Source organism: Lissotriton helveticus, chromosome 11 (assembly GCF_964261635.1).
Source record: "Lissotriton helveticus chromosome 11, aLisHel1.1, whole genome shotgun sequence".
NCBI classification, from domain to species: Eukaryota; Metazoa; Chordata; class Amphibia; order Caudata; family Salamandridae; genus Lissotriton; species Lissotriton helveticus.
Genome location: NC_136072.1, coordinates 491,349,407 through 491,366,925, shown reverse-complemented (window position 1 = coordinate 491,366,925; position 17,519 = coordinate 491,349,407). Strand labels below are relative to the sequence as shown.

The following is a 17,519-nucleotide window of genomic DNA, read 5'->3' as shown; positions in this document are numbered from 1 at the left end:
ATCCTAAAGAGAAGTTGAATTCATCACCAGGAATTGTGTGGTTAGTGAAGTGTTACCTGGTGTGTTACTCAACACCCTTCTTGCTGGTGAGGTGGTGAGAGTACACCCCATAGTCCCCTCTCCCCTGTTGAGGTAGCCAGCACTGGCCCTATGGAAGTGGTGCTAGTAACCAGAATGTGGTAGTAACTGGTTAAGAGCTGGTATTTCCTTATTTGTGACCGCATTTTCCATCCAGGCACTGTTCCAGTCCGGGGCTAAAAGCATAAAGTCGGAGAGCAAAGGTTTTTACATGATCTATACCCCCTGCTCTGTAGGCTCTTTTGGACTGCTGATTTAGGCCCATCTCTCCATCTGGGCACTGAGCTCCCAAACCAGCTTTTCACTGAAGGCCGAGCCTGCCTTGTCTTTGTGTACTGTGGTGATTTGAACAGAGAAGATGAGTCAATCTCCCTTCCATCATTTAACTCATTGCCTAGCTCCTCCTGCTCGTCGTCTCTGTTCTGTCAGAGTCCCAGTTGTTAGGCTAGGCCCTTCACCTGAATCATCTGCCCTCACTTCCATATTGAGCATTATGAATGGTAAAATTAGTGAGCGCCATTCAGTCACTGTGTGGTACTTGCCTGACTTTCCATCAGAACCAGCCCTGTTGTGAGGTCGCCTGGCACCAGAGGTGCAAGTTGTATGTGACACCACCATACACTGTACTCATTCCACATGCTTCAGAAGCAGGACTTGGCAACAGTGTCCAGCACATAAAGTGGAATTGCAGGTGTTCATGTCAATATCAGCAGTCTGGCAGAGCAAATTCTGTTTGAGTTTTTGGCCTCCATGGTGGAAGGGTCTCATTAATGTGATCTTTCCAATCATGAGCAGCTAGAAGAGATGCCATGTCCTTAGCCTCCTAGTATTGGCCTCCATGTTATCCTTGGTACTTTCAGATCCTTTGAATGTGGAAATTACAGACATTTAAATCCCTGCCGCCATTACTCTGTAAATCCTGGGTCATTTCCTGATTGTTATGCAGTTCCTTCTGTCTCTGGTACAGCTGCTAACGATGTAGGATCACCCTACACCACAAGTCCTCCTTAGTCATCCTGCACCACTCGCCCAGGTCCAGCTTCTTGTTTCAACTTTGGTTTAGTCACACATTCCTGTCCCATGGGATTAAAAGTTTCACACTTCTAGCTGCTTGTCCTCCCTGCAGGAGGGCTCCTCTGGCGTAGTTGGACACCTGTCAAGAGAAGGGTACTTAATGTCATGCCCAAATTACTGTTTGCCACCGTGGCGGTATTGAAGACCGCTCCACCTAGGCATCCCAATAGCCCTGCGAACCTAGGGTTAGTCATTGTTATAAAAGCAACAATTGTTCTTTTAGGATACATTCAAAGAGTAAAACTGCATACATTTTCTCCCTTCAGAATTGATCAATAGAGCTAATATACTGTTCAAAATACAGCTGCTAGTTCACAACTTTGTATAATTAGAAGATCAGATATACACTTAATTTAGTTGGGGTGCCACTAAGGAAAGTGGTGGCGCTGTGCTTGTGATAATGAAGTAAAATAATGAGAAAAGCAATTCAGTGGCTGCTGTTTGATTATGATGAGCAACAGGAGGGGCGATGCTAGTCCCTTTTCAAACCGCACCTCACTTTGAGGGACGCAGGCCAAAACTGAAATGTGTTGATCTATCAACACCTCCCAAGCGATTTGAGGGTGTCCTCATCAGGACATATAAAATTGAAGTGGTAGCAACCCTGGGAAAAAAGAATTGGATAATTCTTGAAAGTACAGGAGGCGAGTGGCAAAGAGAGGGAAGGATGTATTGATAATGGAGGACTCTTACCTAGATTTAATAGATAAGGAAATGTGCCGATATTTGGAAAGGTCATTTGCTAAACGCATTGAAATGCATCTAGAGAAAGAGAAAAGGATAGAACCAATCTCCATGCCCGTAGGAAAATATGGGAAAACACCGTTCTAAAGTGAGGTCAATCGGGTGCACTTGATGTGTAGTGGGAAGGAGATTATTCATGTGTCATTATCTTTAAAAACATTTATTAGATGTCCTCTTCACTGAAGCTTGGGAAACCCCCATTTTATCACGGTACCAAGAGTCAGTACAACATGCAAGTTTAAAGCCTGGAGAGAACTTGGAAAATATGTTCGACAGGCTTAAGGGAAAAGGTCTTAAAGGTTGACGAACAAGACCAATTAGCTGCCTTGAATATGTCCTCCCGATTTTAGTCAGCAAATAATGTCTTTGAAACCATAGCTGTACCGAGTGGAGTGGGCTCCAAAAGGGAGCTGTCAATGCTTAAGGCAGACTCTGTTTCCTTGATTCAGTGATCCAAGGTAATACCCAAAACTGGCTTGTAGTATTAAAGGAAAAAAGAAGGTCGGAGGCGTGGAGATGGAATTGCCAGAGATGTACTTCTGAGATGGGAACTACAAAAAGAGTCGAAAGATCCATAAAATAAGGGTAAAGAATAAATTAAAAGGCAGCCTTGGTATATGCTGAAATTCATAACATTGCGCCATCAGATGAAAAATTGAGCCCCGAAAGGGAGAGTGCTCTAACATCAGAGACCCTTCTGCATGTGATCAGACATAGCAAGGATGCTAGCTTGAAGGAAATCTCTTTCAGAAAGAACAGAATTGGGAAATTTGGTGGAAAGGTCAGAGAACACGACTTGTTGTATGGCACAGTGTCATATGAATATTGCCTGTTAGGTTTGACTTTAACCAAAAGCATTATCACCCTTTTTCAATTGACCTTTGTGTAAGCAAGATCAGGAAGAGCACAGAAGAGAGGTGACACCTTAAAAAAACAAGATGAAGGTGACTTGGCCAAACCGTGGAAAAGGTAGCTCGGAGACACCCCTTGCCCTAAACCCCTACATAAACTTGAAGAGAGTAAGCTCAGTGAAGCGTCCCGAAAGAGGGAGAAACCTAAATGGGAACAGATGTGTGGGATCTGAGATGAGGAGAAAAGGCATGAAAGGCTGTTAAAAGGAGGGATCCACACCGAATATGATAAAGGAAACAATCGTAGGATTTTTTTTATTTTATGTGTAAAATAGCACCAGGCTTCAGTTCGATTCTGGCACTCAGAAATTGCTTCTTCTCAAGCTCCCTAAAATCCGTTTGACTTTCTTTCTATTCTTGACATTACCAAATAATTGCACCTCTTCTGCCAACATTCTTCCCTCGCTCTGTTTTTGGACTGTGCCTGTAAGTGAAACAACTGGATACAATTGAAGGCATTTAAGTCTCTTTAGCGGCAGGGAAGAGTTAGAGCAGGGAGCAAGTGCATCTTATGTGGTAACACAGTATGATTTGATATGAAAGGTTAATGTAGGGCTTTGCTTTCTGTTTTAGTAAAGCAGGTTAGGTATTTCTCTTTGGGTACAATTACAATTGCAATGAAAGCATCTCAAGAACACCTCACACTATATACACATTTCAGTTAGTTTAGCATCACAAGCACATCACACTGTATAGCAGTTTCGGTTTATTTACTATCACTTCCGAAATCCATAACCTTTTCATCTGATCCACTTTATTATTTTGATGCAAAAACTTCAAGGCATGATTGAACAAAATGGCACTTAAATGCCAAGTGCCAGTTAAACCTTTGACTAAACTAAGGAAGAACAAACTGAACGCATTTTAGAAAAGTCCTATCCTACTTCTGCACCTGGTATTAGCACTCTTAAATGTCACTAGTACAAACAGATTAACGCTGTGGCAGTGAGTGACGATGTGTAATAGTTTGTCCCACAGAGTGAGCCAATGCTGGCAAATTCTAAGGGCTGTTATCTCATTTATATACTGGAAACCCATTGGCCCAAGTATATGTTGATGTCACAGAGGAGCATCCGTCATAGGTCTGTCAGGCAGTGGTGGTTCCTGTATTCTCTTTGGCTCTGCAAAATGTGATGTAATAAAGCCATTGCTACAAGGCAACTCTGGTAACCATGGCAATGTGCAAGTGAAGCAACATCAACAGTCAAGAGTGCATAGACAAGACAAAGAGCTTTCTGTGGACAGCAAGCTACATTGGTGTGCTGTATGTTTTTGGCCCTGCCTATGTATGATTTAACAGAAACACTGAACTAAGTATTCTAGGTAACCACATCAATGCTCAAGAATGGCAGCTGAGCGAGTCAGAACGGCACATAGATAGGTCAGCCAAAGAAGAACGAAAATGACACTTGCCAGTGCAAAGAAGTCAGGTAAGGAAATATGGAAGAGTGGTGTTGAGCACACCTTGCTCAATATAAAGATGTAGGGTCATTCATAGCAGAGGGTGCCCCTCACAGACGTTTTCGTGGTATGGGAGGGAGGTGGGTTATGGGTGAACCATCGGCGAACAGTTTCAACCCCACAGGGATAGAAAAACCAATCGCATGAGTTGTTGGTGCAAGCACCAGCATCATCACTTGAGAGCCAGATGCAGGAGGATGTCTTCCTTGGAGTCATCAGTTACATTCTTTTCCACTGCTCCAATTGATACCTTGGGTGCGGACTCAGTGCTGTGATATTTACTGGAGGGGTGTACGAGTGGAAAGTGACCTATTTAGCCTTAGGAAGGTATTGCAGAAGTCATTAACAGGGAGCTTTACTGAGAGCCCCAGAGGTTCCTGGGACCTCCGAGGTATGAGTGGTTTCAGAGGAAGAACACCACCAAAGTGATTCCATCTATTCAGTATCTTATATAGGGCAGACTCTGATTGTGCACTTGAGTTATTAGTCGCCTTCTGGAGCTGTCGCCACAGGGCTGGGGGAGTGGGGGGAGAGAGAGGAGTCACCATTGTTAGTTTCCTCTGAAGCCTGCATGCTGAGATGTGCCTCATAGGGCTGAGAATTATGCAGTGCAACCCAACCTGCTATTCACCCCCTGAAGTAAGGAAGCACTGGAGCAATTGAAGGTAACACAATTGTTCTTTATTCCGAAATAATACAGCACCCACGACCAGATGCTCCTGTCCGCGCACCAGGATTGCCGACAACTGATTAACATTGTCAGAACCCTGGAACACGCAGTGCAGCGCCCAACCTTGGAATCACTTTCAAAAGAAGACTTCCAAGCGCGAGGACTCCTCGAGCTGGGGTGCACTCATGAGTATGCCCAGTCCGCGCAAAAAGCTACCCACTACAACTTCTCCCTCTCCACAAGGAACAAAGAAGAAAGACGACAACACAAAGAACATTGAGAAAGGAAAATGCATGCTATTAATGAAAATGAATCAAACAAAATTGTCATAAAATACAAAATCATGACAAAACGTAACCATTCAACTCGGAAGGTAATTTTCTGCAACAAACTCCCAATTCTGGTGGTAAGGAGTAGGTGTCAGCAGTGTATACAACAGGACCAGGGGCAGATGCTCATACTGGGCTGGAATGTGCAATTGGACACGAAGATGTGGCAGGATGTTCAACATTGGATGCTGGATCGTGTAACCAATAAGACCAATCTGAATGCTCAAATTCCTGTTGGTTAATATAGGTAAGGAACTGGCCTGTGATTCAGAAAGGTGTACCAGCGATCTCTTGTTCCACCATCCCTTATGTCCAAGTAAGGCTGAGCCTCTGCTAACACCGGTGACTTGCACCGGTGGTAAAAATTTGATAAACACTTTGACACTGTTTTGGGATTTTTAATGAGAACCCAATCGCCAACCCTCAATTCCAGAACGTTGCCATTTTTTGCAGAACCATGCACAGACTTCATAAGATTTTGTTTTTGTAAAACTCTAGATGCCAAGTCTTGATTCCCATGAATGCTCTTGTTGTTTCTATTAGTTAACCAATTAGGACACAAACTAGTGTGACCAGTTCTTGGGAAACACCTGTGGTACAACGAGGAGAAATATTATAAGACCACAGCTTGGCTTCGAGAAAATCTTGTACATCTTGATGAGAGGAAAGAGTCGTTTGAATGGAATCCTTGACTAAACTGTTTGCCCTTTCTACCAAACCATTGGAGGTGGGTGAATATAGAACAACCTTAAAATGCTTGACATCACACTCAGTTAGGAATGAACTGAACTTTTAGGAAATAAAATGGGTGCCATTGTCTGTAACTATAACAACCCCCCGTATTAATTTTTTTAATTGTTTATATCGTTTTTTTTAATAATACCTCTTAAATGAGGCAGGTGGAATTATTGAAGGCTGTAGGTAGAAAAGAACTCTCACCCCCAAAATATATGCTAGGCACATACACCACACACTCCTTTTCACCCTCTTCCCCCTGATTCTTTTTTAGGTTTTGCCTGCAAGTGCGCACGTAGTGCGCATGCGCTAAAAAACCTTTTGAGTTGTATGTGGGATCGATGACCCGCCTCTGTCTCTCATTGGCTAGCTCCATAAATGGAGGCTAGCCATTGGGAGACAGAGGCTGTCAATCACGCTTTCTCGGGAAAACGCGATTCGGGGGCATTTCTCGGGCTTTTTTTAAGTCCCGCCCCTTTGTCCCGGGCCGCGCTGTGATTGGCTGCCGGCCTGGGACCTGACTTGTTTTAAAGGCGATGGTTGGTGCTGCAAGACTGGTTTTTTTTTTCTGTCAGGGCGTGTTTTCTCATTCCGCCGAAGATGGCGCCGGGGCCCGTCGACCACTGTTTCTCCTGCTCAATGCTCAGGTAAGCAGCATGTTTTTATCCCGTTCCCCCTCCCACTCTCCGTGTGCCCGTTCCTGCCCCTGCCCCCCCCCCCACTCTCCGTGTGTCCGTTCCCGCCCCCGCCCCCGCCCCCCCCTCGCGTCTCATGTCGTCTGTGCCGTTCCGCCCCCCCCCCACCCCTCCCGCTGTCCGTGGCTCTTTGTTTTTTCAACTTCATGTAATTCTGTGCAAAATCACTTCGTCTTCTCGTGCCTACCAAAATGAATATGTCCTTGTAATGTAACTGGTACTCCTGTCGTCCCTCCTCCCGCTGTCCGTGTCTTTGTTCGACCCCCCCCCCGCCCCCCTCCCCCCCCTCTTGACTCCCGCTGTCTGTGTCTTTGGTCGGCCTCCCCGACTCCCACTGTGTGTGTGCCCGTCCCCGCTGCGAGATTTAACCCCCTCTTGATGAGATTTAACCCCCTCTGGGCCGGTCTTCCAGGCGTGGGCGGTCCAGACTCTCCTATAGTGCACGCCAGGGTCTGATGCGGGGGGGGGGGTCCACAGAGCCAGCTCCTAGAGGCCTCTCAGCCCTCTCTGGGCGCTGGATCTGAAGCCCGGTCTCTGGACCCCTGCCCCCGCACAGCAGCCTCGTGTCAGCACCATCCTTCCCTTCATAGCTCCTCGCGGGGTGACCAGCCTTTCCATCCCCAGGCGCTACATTCCTAAACACAGGAGCGGGATATATGGCTCCCTGAAGACCACCTTTGCGCGCTCCTGTCACGCCCCCCCTCCCCTAATACCAGGGTACGGGGTCGTGCCCGCACACACGTGCACTTCATTCATGCTGGGCCCCTCAAGGCGCTTGTTCCTTTCGAGGCGCCCCACGCATGAGACCCCTGCTGTCTGGGCCCCGCCCACACGCACTTTATAGTGGGGGGGGGAGGTTTAGAACTACAGGTTCCAGCATCCTTCGCGCTTCGGGCTGAGAAGCCAGGAGTGGCAGAGAAGCGAGCTCGAGGCGACGGCAGTGATGCTGCAGGGGCAGCAAACTGGGGGCGCTGTATGTAGCCAGGCCGGAGACAGCTGGGGGGTCTGACTGCAGCCGCCTCAGATGAGACCGGCCCGAGAGGCCGCTGGCAGCCCGGCTGAGTCTGCAGACTCTGAACCTTACAGGTGCTCGGGGTTGGCCAGGGTCACAGGTGAGTCAATGTGTCCCGCTCGTTGTTTGTCCTGAATTTTAACCTTTTGCTCTGAATTTCCAGTCAGTGCTCCCAATCTGCCTTCTTGCCAGGTGGTCTCCTTCGGCATACACTGGAAAGCTTAATATGTATTTTGTAAGATTGTTAACTTTTTTTCAATCTCACAATATGACCCGAGTGTGCCTTTGGAACGTGCTTTGAATACGGACAACGACACTGCTGTGCTCCTCTTATTCAACATCTGCGTCACAGAGCACAATACAGACTTCAGGGCATTTACCAAAACTCGACAAAAATAAGTTAGGGGCATACATTATTTTTGCTTAGTCATGATTAGATGACTTCCAGCTGTGTTGCTTCGTGAGGAAGATATTTTGGCGGTAGCACGCTCAGATAGTCCTCAGATGACTGCTCGGGATACTGTTTACAACCTTCCCTTACTGACTAAATACCAATACAGCAGACCGGGCCTTAGCACGACGTGAACAACTTAATTTCCAACTGCTGCCTTCGATAAAGCCGTCTCTCTGTGAAACATACGTTAACAAAAATCATCTTTACTCTGGAATAAATATACATCTGAAGGTGCAGACTGGGATGTGTCAAAGACAGAGGGCCAGCATTCTACAGCTTTGAAGACTCCCAGCTACTTTCATAATGAAAGACAGAACCTCCTCCGGTGGACCAAACCAGCACTGGCTAAGCCAATCGGTCTGGCATTGGCTGCAAGACTTTGCCTATGTCAATGCTTGTTATCTTTTTTCCTCCCCGCTCCTTCTAACGGCCGTCGAGGTACTGCAGTATCCCTGCTGTTATTCTGCCCCCCCCCCTTTGTCCCTGGGGGGCCAGGAAGGCGGAGGCTACTATATCACCAAGGACATTAGGCCAGAATTAGCCAGACGTCCTTTTCCTGTCCTCTCGCAGCCTGTCCTCTCCCAGCCTGCCCACTCCCAGCCTGTTCTCTCCCAGCCTGCCCTCTCTCAGCCTGCCCTCTCCCAGCCTGCCCTCTCCCAGCCTGTCCTTTTCCTGTCCTCTCGCAGCCTGCCCTCTCCCGGCCTGCCCTCTCCCGGCCTGCCCTCTCCCGGCCTGCCCTCTCCCGGCCTGCCCTCTCCCGGCCTGCCCTCTCCCGGCCTGCCCTCTCCCGGCCTGCCCTCTCCCGGCCTGCCCTCTCCCGGCCTGCCCTCTCCCGGCCTGCCCTCTCCCGGCCTGCCCACTCCCGGCCTGCCCTCTCCCGGCCTGCCCTCTCGCGGCCTGCCCTCTCGCGGCCTGCCCTCTCGCGGCCTGCCCTCTCGCGGCCTGCCCTCTCGCGGCCTGCCCTCTCGCAGCCTGCCCTCTCCCAGCCTGCCCTTTCCCAGCCTGTCACCTCCATGCCCTTTCCCAGCCTGTCCTCTCCCAGCCTGTCCACTTCCAGCCTGCCCTCTCCCAGCCTGTCCACTTCCAGCCTGCCCTCTCCCTCCCTGCCCTCTCCCAGCCTGTCCCCTCCCTGCCCTCTCCCAGCCTGCCCTCTCCCAGCCTGTCCCCTCCCTGCCCTCTCCCAGCCTGTCCCCTCCCTGCCTGTTGTCGTGTCCCGGCGGCAGCAGGCAGGAGCGTGCACTGCGTCCCCGAAGTAACAGCCCTAAAGCAAGCAAGAAGTACGCCCCCCTCCCACCAATCCCTGTTAGGTAGTGGAAACTGTCCAAACTGGGGTGCAGACAGCCCCTCTCACCTTTCGGCCTGGTACCACTGCACCAGCCGCACTACTTCCCTACTGACCGTTCTCCACTTCAGCCCCGTCTAAATTACAATTCCTGCTTGTGACCCTTTTGCCTGCTTGTGCTTGTTTTCATGACCCTGTTGCCTGCTTGTGCCTCTGTGTGCCCCTGTTGCCTCCGTGTGCCCCTGTTGCCTGCTTGTGCCTCCGTGTGCCCCTGTTGCCTGCTTGTGCCTCCGTGTGCCCCTGTTGCCTGCTTGTGCCTCCGTGTGCCCCTGTTGCCTGCTTGTGCCTCCGTGTGCCCCTGTTGCCTGCTTGTGCCTCCGTGTGCCCCGGTCGCCTGCTTGTGCCTCAGTTTTCGTGCCCCTGTCGCCTGCATGTGCCTCAGTTTTCGTGCCTCTGTTGCCTGCTTGTGCCTCAGTTTTCGTGACCCTGTTGCCTGCTTGTGCCTCCGTAAGTGCCCCTGTTGCCTGCTTGTGCCTCCGTGTGCCCCTGTTGCCTGCTTGTGCCTCCGTGTGTCCCTGTTGCCTGCTTGTGCCTCCGTGTGTCCCTGTTGCCTGCTTGTGCCTCCGTGTGCCCCTGTTGCCTGCTTGTGCCTCCGTGTGCCCCTGTTGCCTGCTTGTGCCTCCGTGTGCCCCTGTTGCCTGCTTGTGCCTCCGTGTGCCCCTGTTGCCTGCTTGTGCCTCCGTGTGCCCCTGTTGCCTGCTTGTGCTGTGTGGGTGTGTGTGGAAGGCTCTGTGTGGCTGTGTGTGTGGGAAGCTTTGTGTGGCTGTGTGCCGGAAGCTTTGTGTGGCTGTGTGTGTGGGGGGCTTTGTGTGGCTGTGTGTGTGGGGGGCTCTGTGTGGCTGTGTGTGTGGGGGGCTCTGTGTGGCTGTGTGTGTGGGGGGCTCTGTGTGGCTGTGTGTGTGGGGGGCTCTGTGTGGCTGTGTGTGTGGGGGGCTCTGTGTGGGTGTGTGTGTGGGGGGGCTCTGTGTGGGTGTGTGTGTGGGGGGGCTCTGTGTGTGTTTGTGTGTGTCATTTGCGAGAGATAAAGCTAGTGGCATTGTAAATGACAATGCCATTTATTTATGTTAAAAAAACGTAAATAAAAATGTCAAGAGCAATGCCAATAGCTCTAACTTTAACAAAGGCAAAACCATTGCATTGTAAATGCTTGTTTGTTCATGGGAGGTGGATTACGTGGCTGAGAAGTGCTAAGAATATCCTTGCTACCTTCTAAAAGTAGGTGAAATGCAGGCCCGAAGTGGGAGACACGAACGAAGTATGACATGGGTGGAGAAACAAAGTAACTGCTGCTAGAAATTGTTAGGTAGTGTGTAAACATGGCCGCATGACATCCGTCATAACTTCTGACAATGGGCGTCTGTACAGAGGTTGAAAAGGGAGGCAGAGCACAAAGAAACCTTTCAGTGACGACTAAACTCACTAACTTGAGACCAATGTAGAGGCGTGGGCAGCATGGGAAAAAGGTGTGCTTAGCTTGCTTCAGTGAGGATAAAACTCGGAGTGCAGTACTGCGCATGGGAGCCGCAGGGACTGATTAGAGTGTGATGAGCTCTAAAGTTAGTGAAATAAAAACGCTTCCTGCAAGTCATAAACTTTAAAAGCCTTCAAAATTCTGTAACTGAGTTAGAAAGGAACGTGATAGGCCGGTGAAAACAGGATAACCTGGGTAGAGAAAATAAAATAGTAAATGGATAGATATTAAGCTTAGTTAGCCACATCATTGGTGAAGGACAAATAAAGAGATGTAGTGAACACTTATCTGTTACCAGGAACAGCAATAAACAAGCATTATTGGAGCCGATGGGTCTAGCCTACGCGAAGTACTGGCTTCTCCTCTTTATTTTATCCATGCTGCATGGTAGCGTGGTTTCCAAGTTATAGCACTTTTTCTTTATTTTGCCTGGTGGGGGACACCATAGACAATGGAGGTGTGGCGGGTACAGGCAGAGCAACACAGACAACAGAAGTGAGGGAGTGTGGGTAGGGGCAGGGCAACACTGACAACAAAAGGAGAGAGCGGGATGGTGGGTAGGGGCAAGGCAACATGGCTAATCAACTGAAAGAGGGACGGCTAGTAGGAGCAAGTCAACACAGACAGCAAAGGGATTTGGGGCAAGCCAGCACTGACAAGGGACGGAGAAGGATGCTGTGCTCTGGTATATTTTGAAGGGGTGTACCTGTTACCATTGCCCCATTTAGCCTGGGAAAGGCATGTGTAGGTACTTCTATTTACAGAGTGATTTGCAGTGTCTCAAAGGTTCTTAGGGCCTCAGAGGGATATGGGGCTTTAGAGAGAGAAGAAAGAGAAAGTGATGCCATTCTGTCGAGTACCTTATCTAGGGTAGACTGTAACTGAGCCACTGATCGCTTTCTGCGACTGTTGCTGCAAGTGGGCTATTGAGAGCAGCAGATATACATTGAATGTTGAAGGTGATCTGTCGGTCCTTTTTTTCTAAGTCTTTCATATTCCTGATGGCACATTTAGGTTTAGCATTTCCTGCTATCTCAGGCACTCGACCCAGCATTCTTTAGGAGTGTCTGGACTACATAGAGCCACTCTTTAAATGTTCAAGCAGACACAGGGTTAAATTGCAAGCGGTTTTTTGGGAGCCGGCACTAGCATTGCCGTAACATATTTTTTCTCTTTCCTAATTTTCTAGTCGGTGTACTATTTTTAAATGTGGTGTGAGCTTTACATTAGTTGATGCTAGGTACTTTCACTGTGTTCTGCATTCCATGGCCTTTTATCTATTGATCCCTAAACCATTGTTCCTGAAATGTTATTTTTCCATTAAAGTGTCAACTCCCTACTTGGGAAGTTGTCATTCAGAAACTCACCCTCTGCCATTCACATCATTTCTTTTAGAAGTAGATAAGTGAAAAAGTAGTGTAATATTGTGTACCCCGGGTATATTTAAATTGCGATTCTCATATTAACATGTCTAGAGAATCTGGATTTCATTAAAGACACGGAGGCTGACATTATGCAAGATCTTTTTTTGCAGACACAAACAACCGCATACATCACGATAGATAAAGTTCTAAAACAGAATAAAGGCAACACATAAAGCCCATGAGACAGCAATAATCTGCCTCTTTTAAATGAACAGTCCAAAAAAACAAAGAACTTGAAACATCTTGAATCCAGGTTAAACTTCAGATGTAGAACGAATGAAAAAAGTGAAGGATGCCATCGATGAGGAAATGGATGACGAAGGGAAATCCATCCATGATAATGATAAAGAACCAGCAATCAAGGATTCTCTGAAAATAGAATAAATTTAAGTCTCGAAAAATAAATTGCAAAAAGCAAAATTTCCAGTACAATACAGTAATCGAATGCATTACAATGAAATGATATAAACAACAATTTTAATGAAACACCACCACCAGAGGGTGGGAGGGAGGGATAATGTCAGCCTCCGTGTCTTTAATGAAATCCAGATTCTCTAGACATGTTAATATGAGATTCGCAATTTCATCACAAGACCAGAGGCTACATTATGCATGTTGGTAGCTTTCCAAAACAACATCAGAAATGTGTTCAATAGGTTTACAATAATGACGTGCAAAGGTACTGGCATTAGATCAATCAGTAGCCTTAAGGATGTCATCCAACTTACCTCCAGACCAGGGAGATTTACTGGCCATAGCGCCTCTTAAAGAATGAGCTTTAAATGTGTCTAAGTCAACGCCAGCAAGACTCATAGCAGTTTCGATCCATCTAGCAATAGAAGTGGAGGAAACTCCTTTGTGGGGTTTAACAAAGGAAATCAGCATTTGATTGACGCCTTGAGGACGAAGATGAAACATCCTCAGATCTTATTCTTTCATGCACTCCACAACACAGAGTTTATGACAAAGGTCGAAACAAGGATAAAAGATAGTCAGACATAGTTTTAGTTCTCTTAAAAATATCAAATTGTACGCCAAAGACATTGTAAGAATGTCTTGGAATTTCCAGAGCTTTGATGTCGGAAGCTCTTCTGCAAGAGACTAGACACAAGTGGCTAATTTAATAGAAAGGTTTTTTCTGTTAAGAAGCGAATTAGAAGGCCAATTATTAAAGAGATCGAGAACTAATTTGACGTCCCAAAGGGTCTCGTACCTGGCTTTAGGAGGTCTCCTTAAGCGGATACTTTTCATGACTCTACAGATAATAACATTTGTTCCAATAGTCTTCCCATTGATGAGAGAATGACCAGCAGATATAGCAGATCTATAACAATTATTAGATCTATAACTCCGGCCCCTCTCAAATTGTTCAACCAGGAAGTTGACTATGTCAACAATAGGGGCCTCCAAGGGATCCAGGTTCCTTTCCAAGCACCAACGAACCCATACTTTCCAGATATTATTGTATCTGTAGTGTGTGCCAGGTGCCCAAGATTCCCTATAGAGGGTTGAAGCCATCTCCGAAAGGCCTGAGATGTCGTTAGATCTCCTGACACTTTCCAGGCAAGAAGGGATAAACCCCTATTCAGAAGTAGGGGGTGAATTCGACCGTCTATGTCGGTGAGAAGATCTCCCAGGGAAGGAATTGAGAAAGGGAGACTGCTGGTCAGTTCTAGAATGGTCGGGAACCAAGCCTGAGCGGTCCAGAAAGGACTTATCAATAATAGGCAAGATTGTTCTTGTCTCACTTTCTGAAGGACCCTCTGAATCATGGCAAAGGGAGGAAAGGCATATCCCCGGATGTCTTTCCAAGATTGACGGAAGGCATTGACTGCCAGGGCACCCGGGTCTGGCATCCAGCTGAAGTACTTCCCGATTTGGAATGTCAATCTGCTTGCGAACAAATCTATATCTAGAGAACCCCAGATTTTGTTGAGGGTGCTGAATACAGAAACATTTAGTTTCCAATCGCTGTAATCTATAAGGAATCTCGAGTTCCAATCCACCAAGAAGTTCGCTTCGCCCGTAAAATATTCCGCTTTGAGGGATATCTTGTGCTCCAAACAAAACATCCAAAGTTTCTTGGAAAGGTTCGATAAGTCTGCAGATTTCGTTCCGCCCAGACGGTTGATATAAGCTACAGCTGACATTGTCCATCTTCAGAACGACGGACCTCCCCTGAAGGAAGTGTTTGAAACTCATAAGGGCATAGAGCACGGCGGTTAATTCCAAGAAGTTTATGTGGTGAAGAGATTCCTCTCGAGACCGCACACCACCAGTGTTTTGATGGAGTAAACAAGCTCCCCAGCCATGAAGGCTCGTGTCTGATTCCAAAACAAACTCTGCTTTTGGGCCAAAGATTGCTTTCCCATTCCAAGCTTCTAGATTGTTTAGCCACCAATTCAATTCTGAGCGGGCTTCTAGATCTAAACAAATCCAGTCTCCGTACCACAGTCTGAATCTCAGAGCCCTTACTTTGATTCTCTGAAGGGCCCGATAATTGAGGGGTCCAGGGAATATCGCCTGGATGGAAGACGAGAGAAGACCTAGGAGTCTGGCAAGCTCCCTCAGGGATAGGTCTTGATGTCTCAAAACAAATCTTATTTCTTTTTTTATTTTGGATATTTTCTTTGAGGGGAGAAGGAGAAGACCGCGTATTGTGTCTTCCGTGAATCCTAAGAACTCTATAAACATTGTGGGAGTCAAAGAAGATTTTTCTTTGTTTATGATGAATCCCAAATTTTCCAGAAGATTCATGCTGAAATTCAGATCTCGAATCAGTAGATGAGGGTCTTGGGACATAATAAGGATGTCGTAGAGGTAAATAATTAGACGAACTCCTCTTGATCTTAGATAAGATACGACCGCCCTCCTAACCTTGGTGAAACACCAAGGGGCGGAAGAGAGGCCGAAGGGAAGTGCTTGAAATTAGTATAAATGATCTTTCCAAAGGACCTGAAGGAAGGGTTGATGAACCTTGGCCATGGGGATTGTAAAGTAGGCATCTTTCAGGTCTAATTTGACTAACCAATCTTTTTCTAGTAGAAGATCCCGGAGAAGATGGATGCTCTCCATCTTGAAATGCCTGTAAGTCAGGAACTTGTTTAGGTCTCGCAAATTGATGACGGGTCTCCAACCTTTCTCATTTTTTTCTACTAAAAAGAGGTTGCTTTTGAACCCCAATTGATTGATTGGGACCTCTAAAATCGCACCCTTTTGAATCATGGAGGAATTCTGCTCTACAATTATTTCTTGCTCCAATGACATGTAAATTTTCCTAGGAAAAGAAGATGGTATGGGTGTATGTGTGAAGTCTATCATAAAACCCTTCACCGTGTTTAAAACCCAAGAATCTTGAGTAATTAATTTCCAATTCGCTAAAAAATGTTTGAGTCTTCCGTCCACCTTTAGGAGGGAAGAAGGAGAAGGAAGAACACTCACCTGAGGGTGTGTTTGAGTTGTTTGTTCCGCGAGATCTATAACCTCTGCCTCTGTCTCTACCTCTTTCTGGGTAGATATGTGGTGTATTAAATTGCTGCTGGTATCCCCTGCCGAAGCCACGACCTTTTGAATAGGGCCTCTGATTGTAGCGGCCGGAAGATTGGCCCCGTCTTCCAGCCCGACCAAAAAGGTTGTTGTTAAAAAATTTGCGCATGTTTTGTTGCGCTTTATCAAGTGCGGTAAATGTAGAAACATATTTCCCGAGAGATTTAATCAGATTTTCTCAGAATAACAGGCCTTTAGGATTCTTGGAGGGTTCTTTGTCGGCCAGAACCCCCTAATTTTGGGTTCTCGTAAGGACAATCCTACGTCTCTCAGAATTAATGCTCGCATTAGCATTTCCCAGGAGGATAATGGCCCTCTGGCTCCATTTTCTAACCATTTCAATATCTAGTGGAGTACCGTTGATGTGGGATTCCTCGGCCGAGTCCAGGATCCTAGCTAGAGGACCCAGAACATCCAGGAGACGATCCTGGCATCCTTTGAAAGACTTCTCTACTCCCTTTCTTGGGTCGCGCCCAAGTTTAAATAAAAATTTGATACGTTCTGGGTCCGAATTAGGCGTATAACAAACTTTGTCTTCCAAGGAAGGCCTCAAGCACTCAGCTCTAAGAACATTTCGTTTTCCTCTGTCAAGGAGGTTTCTGAGCCACTTCTTGATAAATTTGGAAACATGTTCTTGTGGTACCCAGTCCGAGCTCCGAGGAAGGGAGATCATTCATAAATTCATCGAAGCCCTCTTGATTATCATTAAGATCAAATACGTATTCGTCCATAAATTCAGAGGAATCAATTGACTAGTCAACCTCCATATTAAATTTTGTGCCGCCAAGGGCACTCTGGGTGTTCAAGGCGCGAAGACCTCCAGAGTTAGACGAGGTGCCAAGATCTCCATTGCCTGTCGAGGTGCCAAGACCTCCCGAATGGTTGCTTTCCACGTGATTACTCTTCTTAAGTTTCTTACCCCTTGAACTTCCACTAAACTGAGAGTGGGGGTGAGTGATGTCCTCTAATGGGAGTGGACGTTTAAATGCCATTAGTTGAGAAGCTTTTCATCATGCAGGACTTAACCTCCATGTGGAGCATTGCCTTAAAGGACCCTTTGTCCAGACCTGGGGTAGCGGCCGATGTCCCATTAGAATCTGATTCGGACATGATAGGGTAACTGAAAAAGTATGAATAACAAGGGTTAGAAACTGTCAAGGGGTTAAAATCAGGTAAGTAATTAAAGGCCTCCTGGTAATATCATGAAAAATATATTAACTACGTAAGATTAGGCATTTAATATATGCCTTTTTAAACATAGGGTTAATATTATGAAGAAGTAGGTTTCTAAATAAATTTTATAAGGAATATGTGCTGGAAATTAAGCTAAATTCAGAGATAAACACAAACTGTCAAATGGTGCAGAAACAGCTGATCGTATCGGTAAACTGCTCGTTCCCTCGAGCACGATCAGGTGGTTGCCAAGAAACGCTCATTGTGAGCTAGAATATCGAGGAAAGGCCCTTGGCAACGATACCACACAGCGCGTGTGTTGGTCATGGCCTTTCCTCTAATTTAAGGCTTTCGGGGAAGTCGCGGTGAGGTTTGAGCACATGCGCTAGCGAGAGGGGCA

General features: G+C 46.9%; 1 protein-coding gene across 7 annotated transcripts in view; it reads left to right on the top strand.

Moving 5' to 3' along the window:
* The window catches only part of PIK3CB (phosphatidylinositol-4,5-bisphosphate 3-kinase catalytic subunit beta), a 999,444-nt gene that overhangs the window by 467,709 nt on the left and 514,216 nt on the right, over positions 1-17,519 (top strand). The window lies entirely within an intron of this gene.